The following is a 16789-nucleotide window of genomic DNA, read 5'->3' on the forward strand; positions in this document are numbered from 1 at the left end:
TGCGTGCACTGGCGTGCTCTGGTGTGAATTGGCGTGCTCTAGCGTGCACTGGCGTGCTCTGGTGTGAATTGGCGTGCTCTGGCGTGCACTGGCGTGCTCTGGCGTGCATTAACGTGCTCTGGCGTGCACTTGCGTGCTCTGGTGTGAATTGGCGTGATCTGGCGTGCACTGGCGTGCTCTGGCGTGCACTGGCGTGCTTTGGCGTGCACTTGCGTGCTCTGGCGTGCACTGGCGTGCTTTGGCGTGCACTTGAGGGATCTGGTGTGAATTGGCGTGCTCTGGCGTGCACTGGCGTGCTCTGGCGTGCATTGACGTGCTCTTGCGTGCACTGGCGTGCTCTGGTGTGAATTGGCGTGCTCTGGCGTTCACTGGCGTGCTCTGGCGGGCACTGGCGTGCTCTGGTGTGAAGTGGCGTGCTTTTGCGTGCACTGGTGTGCTCTTGCGTGCACTGGCGTGCTCTTGCGTGCACTGGCGTGCTCTTGCGTGCACTGGCGTGCTCTTGCGTGCACTGGCGTGCTCTTGCGTGCACTGGCGTGCTCTTGCGTGCACTGGCTTGCTCTTGCGTGCACTGGCGTGCTCTTGCGTGCACTGGCGTGCTCTGGTGTGAATTGGCGTGCTCTAGCGTGCACTGGCGTACTCTGGTGTGAATTGGCGTGCTGTGGCGTGCACTGGCGTGCTCTGGCGTGCACTGGCGTGCACTGGCGTGCTCTGGCGTGCACTGGCGTGCTCTGGCGTGCATTGGCGTGCTCTGGCGTGCACTGGCGTGCTCTGGCGTGCATTGACGTGCTTTGGCGTGCACTGGCGTGCTGTGGCGTGCTCTTGTGTGAATTGGCGTGCACTGGCGTGCACTGGCGTGCTCTGGCGTGCACTGGCGTGCTCTAGTGTGAATTAACGTGCTCTGGCGTGCACTGGCGTGCTCTGGTGTGAATTGGCGTGCTCTGACGTGCATTGAATTGCTCTGGCATGCACTGGCATGCTCTGACGTGCACTGGCGTGCTCTGGCGTGCACTGGCGTGCTCTGGCTTGCTCTTGCGTGCTCTTGCGTGCACTAGCGTGCTCTTGCGTGCACTGGCGTGCTCTGGTGTGAATTGGCGTGCTCTAGCGTGCACTGGCGTACTCTGGTGTGAATTGGCGTGCTGTGGCGTGCACTGGCGTGCTCTGGCGTGCACTGGTGTGCTCTGGCGTGCACTGGCGTGTTCTGGCGTGCACTGGCGTGCTCTGGCGTGCACTGGCGTGCTCTGGTGTGAATTGGCGTGCTCTGGCGTGCACTGGCGTGCTCTGGTGTGAATTGGCGTGCTCTGGCGTGCATTGAATTGCTCTGGCGTGAACTGGCATGCTCTGACTGCACTGGCGTGCTCTGGCGTGCACTGGCGTGCTCTGGCGTGCTCTGGCGTTCTCTTGCGTGCACTGGCGTGCTCTTGCGTGCACTGGCGTGCTCTGGTGTGAATTGGCGTGCTCTAGCGTGCACTGGCGTACTCTGGTGTGAATTGGCGTGCTGTGGCGTGCACTGGCGTGCTCTGGCGTGCTCTGGCGTGCACTGGCGTGCTCTGGCGTGCACTGGCGTGCTCTGGCGTGCACTGGCGTGCTCTGGCGTGCACTGGCGTGCTCTGGCGTGCACTGGCGTTCTCTGGTGTGAATTGGCGTGCTCTGGCGTGCACTGGCGTGCTCTGGTGTGAATTGGCGTGCTCTGGCGTGCAGTGGCGTGCTCTGGCGTGCTCTGGCGTGCTCTGGCTTGCTCTGGCGTGCATTGACGTGCTGTGGCGTGCAGTTGCGTGCTTTGGCGTGCTCTGGCGTGCACTGGCGTGCTCTGGCGTGCTCTGGCGTGCACTAGCGTTTTCTGGTGTGAATTGGCTTGCACTGGCGTGCACTGGCGTGCACTGGCGTGCACTGGCGTGCTTTAGCGTGCACTGGCGTGCTTTGGCGTGCACTTGCGTGCTCTGGCGTGCACTGGCGTGCTCTGGCGTGCATTGACGTGCTCTTGCGTTCACTGGCGTGCTCTGGCGTGCACTGGCGTGCTCTGGTGTGAATTGGCGTGCTCTGTCGTGCACTGGCGTGCTCTGGTGTGAATTGGCGTGCTCTGGCGTTCATTGAATTGCTCTGGCGTGCACTGGCGTGCTCTGGCGGGCACTGGCGTGCTCTGACGTGAACTGGCGTGCTCTGGCGTGCACTGGCGTGCACTGGCGTGCTTTGGCGTGCACTGGCGTGCTCTGGCGTCCATTGACGTGCTCTTGCGTGCACTGGCGTGCTCTGCTATGCAGAACTCAAGTGTTTGACAATAGAAATCCACTACCCGACAATAAAACTCAAATAACTTGAATAATTTTTAAAAATTCAAGTGCTGTGATGTGCGTTTTTCTCAAACTTTTTGTTCATGATTTGCTCTATAAATTTATTGATTCAATAGACTTGAAATGGTGTACTGGACATTGATTTACACATCTTGTAATTAAAAAATGATTTTAAAAAGTAAAAAAAATATTATAGCAACTTAGAGTGCTGAGCTGTTCTCTAATGTGTTCTACCATGCTCTGGCGTGCAATGGCGTGCTCTGGCGTGCTCTTGCGTGCTCTGGCTTGCTCTGTCGTGCATTGACATGCTCTGGCGTGCACTGGCGTGCACTGGCGTGCACTGGCGTGCTCTGGTGTGAATTGGCGTGCTCTGGCGTGCATTGAATTGCTCTGGCGTGCACTGGCGTGCTCTGGCGTGCACTGGCGTGCTCTGGCGTGCACTGGCGTCTTCTGGCGTGCAGTGGCTTGCTCTGGTGTGAATTGGCGTGCTCTGGCCTGCACTGGCGTGCTCTGGTGTGAATTGGCGTGCTCTGGCGTGCACTGGCGTGCTCTGGTGTGAATTGGGGTGCTCTGGCGTGCATTGAATTGCTCTGGCGTGCACTGGCGTGCTCTGGCGGGCACTGGCGTGCACTGGCGTGCACTGGCGTGCACTGGCGTGCTCTGGCGTGCATTGACGTGCTCTGGCGTGCTCTGGCGTGCACTGGCTTGCTCTGGTGTGAATTGGCGTGCTCTGGCGTGCTCTGGCTTGCTCTGGCGTGCATTGACGTGCTCTGGCGTGCACTGGCGTGCTCTGGCGTGCTCTGGCTTAAACTGGCGTGCTCTGGTGTGAATTGGCGAGCACTGGCGTGCACTGGCATGCTTTGTCGTGCACTTGCGTACACTTGCGTGCACTTGCGTGCTCTGGCGTGCACTGGCGTGCTCTGGCGTGCACTGGCGTGCTCTGGCGTGCACTGGCGTGCTCTGGCGTGCACTGGCGTGCTCTGGCGTGCACTGGCGTGCTCTGGCGTGCACTGGCGTGCTCTGGCGTGCACTGGCGTGCTCTGGCGTGCACTGGCGTGCTCTGGCCTAAACTGGCGTGCTCTGGTGTGAATTGGCGTGCTCTGGCGTGCACTGGCGTGCTCTGGCGTGCACTAGCGTGCTCTGGCGTGCTCTGGCGTGCTCTGGCGTGCTCTGGCGTGCATTGGCGTGCTCTGGTGTGAATTGGCGTGCTCTGGCGTGCACTTGCGTGCTCTGGTGTGAATTGGCGTGCTCTGACGTGCATTGAATTGCTCTGGCGTGCACTGGCATGCTCTGACGTGCAATGGCGTGCTCTGGCGTGCACTGGCGTGCTCTGGCGTGCTCTGGCGTGCTCTTGCGTGCACTGGCGTGCTCTTGCGTGCACTGGCGTGCTCTTGCGTGCACTGGCGTGCTCTTGCGTGCACTGGCGTGCTCTGGTGTGAATTGGCGTGCTCTAGCGTGCACTGGCGTACTCTGGTGTGAATTGGCGAGCTGTGGCGTGCATTGGCGTGCACTAGCGTGCTCTGGCGTGCTCTGGCGTGCTCTGGCGTGCTCTGGCGTGCTCTGGCGTGCTCTGGCGTGCATTGGCGTGCTCTGGTGTGAATTAACGTGCTCTGGCGTGCACTGGCGTGCTCTGGTGTGAATTGGCGTGCTCTGACGTGCATTGAATTGCTCTGGCATGCACTGGCATGCTCTGACGTGCACTGGCGTGCTCTGGCGTGCACTGGCGTGCTCTGGCGTGCTCTGGCGTTCTCTTGCGTGCACTGGCGTGCTCTTGCGTGCACTTGCGTGCTCTGGTGTGAATTGGCGTGCTCTAGCGTGCACTGGCGTACTCTGGTGTGAATTGGCGTGCTGTGGCGTGCACTGGCGTGCTCTGGCGTGCTCTGGCGTGCACTGGCGTGCACTGGCGTGCACTGGCGTGCTCTGGCGTGCACTGGCGTGCTCTGGCGTGCACTGGTGTGCTCTGGCGTGCACTGGCGTGCTCTGGCGTGCACTGGCGTTCTCTGGTGTGAATTGGCGTGCTCTGGCGTGCACTGGCGTGCTCTGGTGTGAATTGGCGTGCTCTGGCGTGCATTGAATTGCTCTTGCGTGCACTGGCATGCTCTGACGTGCACTGGCGTGCTCTGGCGTGCACTGGCGTGCTCTGGCGTGCACTGGCGTGCTTTGGCGTGCACTTGCGTGCTCTGGCGTGCACTGGCGTGCTCTGGCGTGCATTGACTTGTTCTTGCGTGCACTGGCGTGCTCTGGCTTGCTCTGGCGTGCATTGACGTGCTCTGGCGTGCACTGGCGTGCTCTGGCGTGCTCTGGCTTCCACTGGCGTGCTCTGGTGTGAATTGGCGAGCACTGGCGTGCAGTGGCATGCTTTGTCGTGCACTTGTGTGCACTTGCGTGCACTGGCGTGCTCTGGCGTGCACTGGCATGCTCTGACGTGCACTGGCGTGCTCTGGCGTGCACTGGCGTGCTCTGGCGTGCACTGGCGTGCTTTGGCGTGCACTTGCGTGCTCTGGCGTGCACTGGCGTGCTCTGGCGTGCATTGACTTGTTCTTGCGTGCACTGGCGTGCTCTGGCTTGCTCTGGCGTGCATTGACGTGCTCTGGCGTGCACTGGCGTGCTCTGGCGTGCTCTGGCTTCCACTGGCGTGCTCTGGTGTGAATTGGCGAGCACTGGCGTGCACTGGCATGCTTTGTCGTGCACTTGTGTGCACTTGCGTGCACTGGCGTGCTCTGGCGTGCACTGGCGTGCTCTGGCGTGCACTGGCGTGCTCTGGCGTGCTCTGGCGTGCTCTGGCGTAAATTTTCGTGCTCTGGCGTGCACTGGCGTGCTCTGGCGTGCACTGGCGTGCTCTGGCGTGCACTGGCTTGCTCTGGTGTGAATTGGCGTGCTCTGGCCTGCACTGGCGTGCTCTGGTGTGAATTGGCGTGCTCTGGCGTGCAGTGGCGTGCTCTGGCGTGCTCTGGCGTGCTCTGGCTTGCTCTGGCGTGCATTGACGTGCTGTGGCGTGCACTGGCGTGCTTTGGCGTGCTCTGGCGTGCACTGGCGTGCTCTGGCGTGCTCTGGCGTGCACTAGCGTTTTCTGGTGTGAATTGGCTTGCACTGGCGTGCACTGGCGTGCACTGGCGTGCACTGGCGTGCTTTGGCGTGCACTGGCGTGCTTTGGCGTGCACTTGCGTGCTCTGACGTGAACTGGCGTGCTCTGGCGTGCACTGGCGTGCACTGGCGTGCTTTGGCGTGCACTTGCGTGCACTTGCGTGCACTGGCGTGCTCTGGCGTCCATTGACGTGCTCTTGCGTGCACTGGCGTGCTCTGCTATGCAGAACTCAAGTGTTTGACAATAGAAATCCACTACCCGACAATAAAACTCAAATAACTTGAATAATTTTTAAAAATTCAAGTGCTGTGATGTGCGTTTTTCTAAAACTTTTTGTTTATGATTTGCTCTATAAATTTATTGATTCAATAGACTTGAAATGGTGTACTGGACATTGATTTACACATCCTGTAATTAAAAAATGGTTTTAAAAATTGAAAAAAATATTATAGCAACTTCAAGTTCTGAGCTGTTCCCTAATGTGTTCTACCGTGCTCTGGCGTGCAATGGCGTGATCTGGCGTGCTCTGGCGTGCTTGGCTTGCTCTGGCGTGCATTGACATGCTCTGGCGTGCACTGGCGTGCTCTGGCGTGCTCTGGCGTGCACTGGCGTGCTCTGGCGTTCACTGGCGTGCTCTGGCGTGCACTGGCGTGCTCTGGCGTTCACTGGCGTGCTCTGGCGTGCACTGGCGTGCTTTGGCGTGCACTTGAGTGCCCTGGTGTGAATTGGCGTGCTCTGGCGTGCACTGGCGTGCTCTGGCGTTCATTGACGTGCTCATGCGTGCACTGGCATGCTCTTGTGTGAATTGGCGTGCTCTGTCGTGTACTGGCGTGCTCTGGTGTGAATTGGCGTGCTCTGGCGTGCATTGAATTGCTCTGGCGGGCACTGGCGTGCTCTGGCGTGCACTGGCGTGCTCTGGCGTGCTCTGGCGTGCTCTTGCGTGCACTGGCGTGCTCTGGCGTGCACTGGCGTGCTCTGGCGTGCACTGGCGTGCTCTGGCGTGCACTGGCGTGCTCTGGTGTGAATTGGCGTGCTCTGTCGTGTACTGGCGTGCTCTGGCGTGCATTGAATTGCTCTGGCGTGCACTGGCGTGCTCTGGCGGGCACTGGCGTGCTCTGACGTGCACTGGCGTGCTCTGGCGTGCACTGGCGTGCAGTGGCGTGCTTTGGCGTGCACTGGCGTGCTCTGGCGTGCATTGACGTGCTCTTGCGTGCACTGGCGTGCTCTGCTATGCAGAACTCAAGTGTTTGACAATAGAAATCCACTACCCGACAATAGAACTCAAATAACTTGAATAATTTTTAAAAATTCAAGTGCTGTGATGTGCGTTTTTCTCAAACTTTTTGTTTATGATTTGCTCTATAAATTTATTGATTCAATAGACTGAAATGGTGTACTGGACATTGATTTACACATCCTGTAATTAAAAAATGGTTTTAAAAATTGAAAAAAATATTATAGCAACTTCAAGTGCTGAGCTGTTCTCTAATGTGTTCTACCGTACTCTGGCGTGCAATGGCGTGCTCTGGCGTGCTCTGGCGTGCTCTGGCTTGCTCTGGCGTGCATTGACATGCTCTGGCGTGCACTGGCGTGCTCTGGCGTGCACTGGCGTGCTCTGGCGTTCACTGGCGTGCTCTGGCGTTTACTGCTGTGCTCTGGCGTGCACTGGCGTGCTTTGGCGTGCACTTGAGTGCTCTGGTGTGAATTGGCGTGCTCTGGCGTTCATTGACGTGCTCATGCGTGCACTGGCATGCTCTGGTGTGAATTGGCGTGCTCTTGCGTGCTCTGGCGTGCTCTGGCGTGCACTGGCGTGCTCTGGTGTGAATTGGCGTGCTCTGGCCTGCACTGGCGTGCTCTGGTGTGAATTGGCGTGCTCTTGCGTGCACTGGCGTGCTCTAATGTGCATTGACGTGCTCTTGCGTGCACTGGCGTGCTCTGCTATGCAGAACTCAAGTGTTTGACAATAGAAATCCACTACCCGACAATAGAACTCAAATAACTTGAATAATTTTTAAAACTTCAAGTGCTGTGATGTGCGTTTTTCTCAAACTTTTTGTTCATGATTTGCTCTATAAATTTATTGATTCAATAGACTTGAAATGGTGTATTGGACATTGATTTACACATCCTGTAATTAAAAAATGGTTTTAAAAAGTGAAAAAAATATTATAGCAACTTCAAGTGCTGAGCTGTTCTCTAATGTGTTCTACCGTACTCTGGCGTGCAATGGCGTGCTCTGGCGTGCTCTGGGGTGCTCTGGCTTGCTCTGGCGTGCATTGACATGCTTTGGCGTGCACTGGCGTGCACTGGCGTGCACTGGCGTGCTCTGGCGTGCACTGGCGTGCTCACTGGCGTGCTCTGGCGTGCACTGGCGTGCTTTGGCGTGCACTTGAGTGCTCTGGTGTGAATTGGCGTGCTCTGGCGTGCACTGGCATGCTCTGGCGTGCACTGGCGTGCTCTGGCGTTCATTGACAGGCTCATGCGTGCACTGGCATGCTCTGGTGTGAATTGGCGTGCTCTGGCGTGCACTGGCATTCTCTGGCGTGCACTGGCGTGTTCTGGTGTGAATTGGCGTGCTCTTGCGTGCTCTTGCGTGCTCTGGCGTGCACTGGCGTGCTCTGGTGTGAATTGGCGTGCTCTGGCGTGCACTGGCGTGCTCTGGTGTGAATTGGATTGCTCTTGTGTGCACTGGCGTGCTCTTGCGTGCACTGGCGTGCTTTGGTGTGAATTGGCGTGCTCTAGCGTGCACTGGCGTGCACTGGCGTGCACTGGCGTGCTCTGGCGTGCACTGGCGTGCTCTGGCGTGCTTTGGCGTGCACTTCCGTGCTCTTGCGTGCACTGGCGTGCTCTGGCGTGCTCTGGCGTGCACTGGCATGCTCTGGCGTGCATTGACGTGCTCTGGCGTGCACTGGCGTGCTGTGGCGGGCACTGGTGTGCACTGGCGTGCTCTGGTGTGAATTGGCGTGCACTGGCCTGCACTTGCGTGCTCTGGCGTGCACTGCCGTGCTTTGCCGTGCACTTGCGTGCTCTGGCGTGCACAGCCGTGCACTGTCGTGCATTGACGTGCTCTTGCGTGCACTGGCATGCTCTGGCGTGCACTAGCGTGCTCTGGTGTGAATTGGCGTGCTCTGGCTTTCATTGAATTGCTCTGGCGTGCACTGGCGTGCTCTGGCGGGCACTGGCGTGCTCTGGCTTGCTCTGGCGTGCATTGATATGCTCTGGCGTAAACTGGCGTAAACTGGCGTGCACTGGCGTGCTCTGGCTTTGTTTGGTGTGAATTGGCTTGCTCTGGCGTGCATTGAATTGCTCTGGCGTGCACTTGCGTGCACTGGCGTGCACTGGCGTGCACTGGCGTGCTCTGGCGTGCACTGGCGTGCTCTGGCGTGCACTGGCGTTTTCTGGCGTTGTCTGGCGTGCTCTGGCGTGCATTGACGTGCTCTGGCGTGCACTGGCGTGCTGTTGCGTGCTTTGGCGTGCACTGGCGCGCTCTGGTATGAATTGGCGTGCACTGGCGTGCACTTGCGTGCTCTGGCGTGCACTGCCGTGCTTTGGCGTGCACTTGCGTGCTCTGGCATGCACTGCCGTGCTCTGGTGTGCATTGACCTGCTCTTGCGTGCACTGGCGTGCTCTGCTATGCAGAACTCAAGTGCTTGACCATAGAAATCCACTACCCGACAATAGAACTCAAATAACTTGAATAATTTTTAAAAATTCAAGTGCTGTTATGTGCGTTTTTCTCAAACTTTTTGTTCATGATTTGCTCTATAAATTTATTGATTAAATAGACTTGAAATGGTGTATTGGACATTGATTTACACATCCTGTAATTAAAAAATGGTTTTAACAAGTGAAAAAAATATTATAACAACTTCAAGTGCTGAGCTGTACTCTGCTGTGCTCTACCGTGCTCTGGCGTGCACTGGCGTGCACTGGCGTGCTCTGGCGTGCTCTGGCGTGCTCTGGCTTGCTCTGGCGTGCATTAACGTGCACTGGCGTGCTCTGGCGTGCTCTGGCGTAAACTGGCGTGCTCTGGCATGCACTGGCGTGCTCTGGCGTGCATTGACGTGCTCTGGCGTGCACTGGCGTGCTCTGGTGTGAATTGGCGTGCTCTGGCGTGCACTGGCGTGCTCTGGTGTGAATTGGCGTGCTCTGGCGTGCATTGTATTGCTCTGGCGTGCACTGGCGTGCTCTTGCGTGCACTGGCGTGCTCTGCTATGCAGAACTAAAGTGTTTGACAATAGAAATCCACTACCCGACATTAGAATACCCGACAATAGAACTCAAATAACTTGAATAATTTTTAAAAATTCAAGTGCTGTGATGTGCGTTTTTCTCAAACTTTTTGTTCATGATTTTCTCTATAAATTTATTGATTCAATAGACTTGAAATGGTGTACTGGACATTGATTTACACATCCTGTAATTAAAAAATGGTTTTAAAAATTGAAAAAAATATTATAGCAACTTCAAGTGCTGAGCTGTTCTCTAATGTGTTCTACCGTGCTCTGGCGTGGAATGGCGTGCTCTGGCGCGCTCTGGCGTGCTCTGGCTTGCTCTGGCGTGCATTGATATGCTCTGGCGTAAACTGGCTTGCACTGGCGTGCTCTGGCTTTGTTTGGTGTGAATTGGCTTGCTCTGGCGTGCATTGAATTGCTCTGGCGTGCACTTGCGTGTACTTGCGTGCTCTGGCGTGCACTGGCGTGCTCTGGCGTGCACTGGCGTGCTCTGGCGTGCACTGGCGTTTTCTGGCGTTGTCTGGCGTGCTCTGGCGTGCATTGACGTGCTCTGGCTTGCACTGGCGTGCTCTGGCTTTGTTTGGTGTGAATTGGCTTGCTCTGGCGTGCATTGAATTGCTCTGGCGTGCACTTGCATGCTCTTGCGTGCTTTGGCGTGCACTGGCGTGGTCTGGTATGAATTGGCGTGCACTGGCGTGCACTTGCGTGCTCTGGCGTGCACTGCCGTGCTTTGGCGTGCACTTGCGTGCTCTGGCGTGCACTGCCGTGCTCTGGCGTGCATTGACGTACTCTTGCGTGCACTGGGATGCTCTGGCGTGCACTGGCGTGCTCTGGTGTGAATTGGCGTGCTCTGGCGTGCACTGGCGTGCTCTGGTGTGAATTGGCGTGCTCTGGCGTGCATTGAATTGCTCTGGCGTGCACTCGCGTGCTCTGGCGGGCACTGGCGTGCTCTGACGTGCACTGGCGTGCTCTGGCGTGAACTGGCGTGCTCTGGCGTGCACTGGCATGCTCTGGCGTGCATTGGCGTACTTTGGCGTGCACTTGCGTGCTCTTGCGTGCACTGGCGTGCTCTGGTGTGCATTGACGTACTCTTGCGTGCACAAGCGTGCTCTGCTATGCAGAACTCAAGTGCTTGACAATAGAAATCCACTACCCGACAATAGAACTCAAATAACTTGAATAATTTTTAAAAATTCAAGTGTAAATATAAATTTATTGATTCAATAGACTTGAAATGGTGTACTGGACATTGATTTACACATCCTGTAATTAAAAAATGGTTTTTAAAAGTGAAAAAAATATTATAGCAACTTCAAGTGCTGAGCTGTTCTTTAATGTGTTCTACCGTGCTCTGGCGTGCAATGGCGTGCTCTGGCGTGCTCTGGCGTGCCCTGGCTTGCTCTAGCTTGCATTGACATGCTCTGGCGTGCACTGGCGTGCACTGGCGTGCACTGGCGTGCACTGGCGTAAATTGGCGTGCTCTGGCGTGCACTGGCGTGCTCTGGCGTTCATTGGCGTGCTCTGGCGTGCTCTGGCGTGCACTGGCGTGCACTGGCGTGCTCTGGCGTGCACTGGCGTTTTCTGGCGTTTTCTGGCGTGCTCTGGCGTGCACTGGCGTGCTCTGGCGTGCACTGGCGTGCTCTGGCGTGAACTGGCGTGCTCTGGCGTGCACTGGCATGCTCTGGCGTGCACTGGCGTGCTTTGGCGTGCACTTGCGTGCTCTTGCGTGCACTGGCGTGCTCTGGTGTGCATTGACGTGCTCTTGCGTGCACTGGCGTGCTCTGCTATGCAGAACTCAAGTGCTTGACAATAGAAATCCAATACCCGACAATAGAACTCAAATAACTTGAATAATTTTTAAAAATTCAAGTGCTGTGATGTGCGTTTTTCTCAAACTTTTTGTTCATGATTTGCTCTATAAATTTATTGATTAAATAGACTTGAAATGGTGTATTGGACATTGATTTACACATCCTGTAATTAAAAAATGGTTTTAAAAAGTGAAAAAAATATTATAGCAACTTCAAGTGCTGAGCTGTTCTCTAATGTGTTCTACCGTGCTCTGGCGTGCAATGGCGTGTTCTGGCGCGCTCTGGCGTGCTCTGGCTTGCTCTGGCGTGCATTGACATGCTCTGGAGTGCACTGGCGTGCTCTGGCGTGCTCTGGCGTGCTCTGGCGTGCACTGGCGTGCACTGGCGTGCTCTGGCGTTCACTGGCGTGCTCTGGCGTGCACTGGCGTGCTCTGGCGTGCACTGGCGTGCTTTGGCGTGCACTTGAGTGCTCTGGTGTGAATTGGCGTGCTCTGGCGTGCACTGGCGTGCTTTGGGGTGCACTGGCGTGCTCTAGCATTCACTGACGTGCTCATGCGTGCACTGGCATGCTCTGGTGTTTACTGGCATGCTCTGGGGTGCACTGGGGTACTCTGGTGTGAATTGGCGTGCTCTTGCGTGCACTAGCGTGCTCTGGCGTGCACTGGCTTGCTCTGGTGTGAATTGGCGTGCTCTTGCGTGCACTGGCGTGCTCTTGCGTGCACTGGCGTGCTCTTGCGTGCACTGGCGTGCTCTTGCATGCACTGGCGTGCTCTTGTGTGAATTGGCGTGCACTGGCGTGCTCTGGCGTGCACTGGCTTGCTCTGGCGTGCTTTGACGTGCTCTGGCGTGCTCTGGCGTGCTTTGGCGTGCATTGACGTGCTCTGGTGTGAATTGGCGTGCTCTGGCGTGCTCTGGCGTACACTGGCGTGCACTGGCGTGCTCTGGCGTGCACTGGCGTAATCTGGCGTGCATTGACGTGCGCTTGCGTACACTGGCGTGCTCTGGCGTGCACTAGCGTGCTCTGGCGTGCTCTGGCGTGCACTGGCGTGCTCTGGTGTGAATTGGCGTGCACTGGCGTGCACTGGCGTTTTCTGGCGGGCACTGGCGTGCTCTGACGTGCACTGGCGTGCTCTGGCGTGCACTGGCGTGCTCTGGTGTGAATTGGCTTTCACTGGCGTGCACTGGCGTGCTTTGGCGTGCACTTGCGTGCTCTGGCGTGCACTTGCGTGCTCTGGCGTGCACTGGCGTGCTCTGGCGTGCACTGGCGTGCTCTGGCGTGCATTGACGTGCTCTGGCGTGCACTGGAGTGCTCTGGCGTGCACTGCCGTGCTCTGGCGTGCACTGGCGTGCTCAGGCGTGCATTGACGTGCTCTGGCGTACACTGGCGTGCTCTGGCGTGCTCTGGTGTGAATTGGCGTTTTCTGGCGTGCACTGGCGTGCTCTGGCGTGCATTGACGTGCTCTGGCGTGAATTGGCGTGCTCTGGCGTGCACTGGCGTGCTCTGGCGGGCACTGGCATGCTCTGGCGTGCATTGACGTGCTCGTGCGTGCACTGGCGTGCTCTGGCGTGCACTGGCGTGCTCTGGCGTGCACTGGCGTGCTCTGGTGTGAATTGGCGGGCTCTGGCGTGCACTGGCGTGCTCTGGTGTGAACTGGCGTGCTCTGGCGTGCACTGGAGTGCACTGGCTTGCACTGGCGTGCTCTGACGTGCTCTGACGTGCACTGGCGTGCTCTGGCGAGCATTGACGTGCTCGTGCGTGCCCTGGCGTTCTCTGGCGTGCACTGGCGTGCTCTGACGTGCACTGGCGTGCTCTGGCGTGCTCTGGCGTGCATTGGCGTGCTCTGGCGTGCATTGACGTGCGCTTGCGTGCACTGGCGTGCTCTGGCGTGCACTGGCGTGCTCTGGTGTGAATTGGCGTGCTCTGGCGTGCACTGGCGTGTTCTGGCGTGCACTAGCGTGCTCTGGCGTGCATTGAATTGCTCTGGCGTGCAATGGCGTGCTCTGGTGTGAATTGCCGTGCTCTGGCGTGCTCTTGTGTGCATTGACGTGCGCTTGCGTGCACTGGCGTGCTCTGGCATGCACTAGCGTGCTCTGGCGTGCTCTGGCGTGCTCTGGCGTGCATTGACGTGCACTGGCGTGCTCTGGCGTGCTCTGGTGTGAATTGGCGTGCTCTGGCGTGCACTGGCGTGCTCTGGCGTGCATTGACGTGCTCTGGTGTGAATTGGCGTTCTCTGGCGTGCACTGGCGTGCTCTGGCGTGCACTGGCTTGCTCTGGCGAGCATTGACGTGCTCGTGCGTGCACTGGCGTGCTCTGGCGTGAACTGGCGTGCTCTGGCGTGCACTGGCGTGCTCTAGCGTGCACTGGCGTGCTCTGGTGTGAATTGGCAGACTCTGGCGTGCACTGGCGTGCTCTGGTGCGAATTGGCGTGCTCTGGCGTGCACTGGCGTGCTCTGGCGTGCACTGGCGTGCTCTGGCGTGCTCTGGCGTGCAGTGGCGTGCTCTGGTGTGAATTGGCGTGTACTGCCGTGAACTGGCGTGCTCTGGCGTGCACTGGCGTGCTTTGGCGTTTACTTGCGTGCTCTTGCGTGCTCTGGCGTACTCTGTTGTGAATTGGCGTGCTCTGGCGTGCACTGGCGAGCTCTGGTGTGAATTGGCGTGCTCTGGCGTGCACTGGCGTGCTCTGGCGTGCACTGGCGTGCTCTGGCGTGCACTGGCGTGCTCTGGCGTGCACTGGCGTGCTCTGGCGTGCACTGGCGTGCTCTGGCGTGCACTGACGTGCTCTGGCGTGCACTGGCGTGCTCTGGCGTGCACTGGCGTGCTCTGGTGTGCATTGACGTGCTCTTGCGTGCACTGGCGTGCTCTGCTATGCAAAACTCAAGTGCTTGACAATATAAATCTACTACCCGACAATAGAACTCAAATAAATAGAATAATTTTTAAAAATTCAAGTGCTCTGGCGTGCACTGGCGTGCTCTGGTGTGAATTGGCGTGCTCTGGCGTGCACTGGCGTGCTCTGGCGTGCATTGACGTGCTCTGGTGTGAATTGGCGTGCTCTGGCGTGCTCTGGCATACACTGGCGTGCACTGACGTGCACTGGCGTGCTCTGGCGTGCACTAGCGTGGTCTGGTGTGCTCTGGCGTGCTCTGGCGTGCACTGGCGTGCTCTGGTGTGAATTGGCGTGCACTGGCGTGCACTGGCGTGCTCTGGCGGGCACTGGCGTGCTCTGACGTGCACTGGCGTGCTCTGGCGTGCACTGGCGTGCTCTGGTGTGAATTGGCGTGCTCTGGCGTGCACTGGCGTGCTCTGGTGTGAATTGGCGTGCTCTGGCGTGCATTGAATTGCTTTGGCGTGCACTGGCGTGCTCTGGCGTGCACTGGCGTGCTCTGGCGTGCACTGGCGTGCTCTGGCGTGCACTGGCGTGCTCTGGCGGGCACTGGCGTGCTCTGACGTGCACTGGCGTGCTCTGGCGTGCACTGGCGTGCTCTGGTGTGAATTGGCTTTCACTGGCGTGCACTGGCGTGCTTTGGCGTGCACTGGCGTGCTCTGGCGTTTATTGACGTGCTCTGGCGTGCACTGCAGTGCTCTGGCGTGCACTGGCGTGCTCTGGTGTGAATTGGCGTGCTCTGGCGTGCACTGGCGTGCTCTGGTGTGAATTGGCGTGCTCTGGCGTGCATTGAATTGCTTTGGCGTGCATTGGCGTGCTCTGGCGTGCACTGGCGTGCTCTGGTGTGCATTGACGTGCTCTTGCGTGCACTGGCGTGCTCTTGCGTGCACTGGCGTGCTCTGGCGTGCACTGGCGTGCTCTGGCGTGCACTGGCGTGCTCTGGCGTGCACTGACGTGCTCTGGCGTGCATTGGCGTGCTCTGGCGTGCACTGGCGTGCTCTGGCGTGCACTGGCGTGCTCTGGTGTGCATTGACGTGCTCTTGCGTGCACTGGCGTGCTCTGGCGTGCACTGGCGTGCTCTGGCGTGCACTGGCGTGCTCTGGCGTGCACTGGCGTGCTCTGGCGTGCACTGACGTGCTCTGGCGTGCACTGGCGTGCTCTGGCGTGCACTGGCGTGCTCTGGCGTAAACTGGCGTGCTCTGGTGTGAATTGGCGTGCTCTGGCGTGCATTGAATTGCTCTGGCGTGCATTGGCGTGCTCTGGCGTGCACTGGCGTGCTCTGGCGTGCACTGGCGTGCTCTGGCGTGCACTGACGTGCTCTGGCGTGCATTGGCGTGCTCTGGCGTGCACTGGCGTGCTCTGGTGTGCATTGACGTGCTCTTGCGTGCACTGGCGTGCTCTGCTATGCAGAACTCAAGTGCTTGACAATATAAATCTACTACCCGACAATAGAACTCAAATAACTTGAATAATTTTTAAAAATTCAAGTGCTGTGATGTGCGTTTTTCTCAAACTTTTTGTTCATGATTTGCTCTATAAATTTATTGATTAAATAGACTTGAAATGGTGTATTGGACATTGATTTACACATCCTGTAATTAAAAAATGGTTTTAACAAGTGAAAAAAATATTATAGCAACTTCAAGTGCTGAGCTGTTCTCTGCTGTGCTCTACTGTGCTCTGGCGTGCAGTGGCGTGCTCTGGCGTACTCTGGCGTGCTCTGGCTTGCTCTGGCGTGCATTGACGTGCTCTGGCGTGCACTGGCTTGCTCTGGCGTGCACTGGCGTGCTCTGGTGTGAATTGGCGTGCACTGGCGTGCACTGGCATGCTTTGTCGTGCACTTGCGTGCTCTGGCGTACACTGGCGTGCTCTGGCGGGCACTGGCGTGCTCTGGCGTGCACTGGCGTGCTCTGGTGTGCATTGACGTGCTCTGGCGTGCACTGGCGTGCTCTGGCGGGCACTGGCGTGCTCTGGCGTGCACTGGCGTGCACTGGCGTGCATTGACGTGCTCTGGCGTGCACTGGCTTGCTCTGGTGTGAATTGGCGTGCTCTGGCGTGCACTGGCGTGCTCTTGTGTGAATTGGCGTGCTCTGGCGTGCATTGAATTGCTCTGGCGTGCACTGGCGTGCTCTGGCGTGCACTGGCGTGCTCTGGCGTGCACTGGCGTGCTCTGGCGTGCACTGGCGTGCTCTGGCGTGCACTGGCGTGCTCTGGCGTGCACTGGCGTGCTCTGGCGTGCACTGGCGTGCTCTGGCGTGCACTGGCGTGCTCTGGCGTGCACTGGGGTGCTCTGGCGTGCACTGCCGTGCTTTGGCATGCACTTGCGTGCTCTTGCGTGCACTGGCGTTCTCTGGTGTGCATTGACGTGCTCTTGCGTGCACTGGCGTGCTCTGCTATGCAGAACTCAAGTGCTTGACAATAGAAATCTACTACCCGACAATGCAACTCAAATAACTTTAATAATTTTTAAAAATTCAAGTGCTGT

This window comes from Daphnia pulicaria, chromosome 4, assembly GCF_021234035.1.
Source record: "Daphnia pulicaria isolate SC F1-1A chromosome 4, SC_F0-13Bv2, whole genome shotgun sequence".
Lineage (NCBI taxonomy): Eukaryota > Metazoa > Arthropoda > Branchiopoda > Diplostraca > Daphniidae > Daphnia > Daphnia pulicaria.